Source organism: Tigriopus californicus, chromosome 11 (assembly GCF_007210705.1).
Source record: "Tigriopus californicus strain San Diego chromosome 11, Tcal_SD_v2.1, whole genome shotgun sequence".
NCBI classification, from domain to species: domain Eukaryota; kingdom Metazoa; phylum Arthropoda; class Copepoda; order Harpacticoida; family Harpacticidae; genus Tigriopus; species Tigriopus californicus.
The window spans coordinates 2,815,747-2,816,184 of record NC_081450.1 but is presented as its reverse complement, the minus strand read 5'-3'; positions in this window follow the sequence as shown (position 1 = coordinate 2,816,184).

Sequence of the window (438 nt, the reverse complement as noted above, 5' to 3'; positions counted from 1 at the left end):
TTAGTATTACGAAATAAGCAGTAGGTTTGCAAGGGTGGCTGGTTTTGGTTTGAGTAATTTGAGCTGGCTCAACAATACATGTTGAGCAATTCGATCCCACATTTCTTGCCATGGTCCGCCCCAAGCAACCTATTATTGCTCCTGTAGACTCGCTCATAGACCACTGAAAATTGTGAACGTACCTTGACTAAGACTAGTCATAATTGCGGTTGAATNACAGGAAGGTTAACAAATTAACCCAGCAGAAATCGACGAAATACGGATATTTATTCTGGTTAAAGTGTAAAACAATTTTCTACTAACCTCACCTGAGTGGCACGTGTTTAGATCTTGGTTTGTATGGTGTGACGGTTAGTATTACGAAATAAGCAGTAGGTTTGCAAGGGTGGCTGGTTTTGGTTTGAGTAATTTGAGCTGGCTCAACAATACATGTTGAGC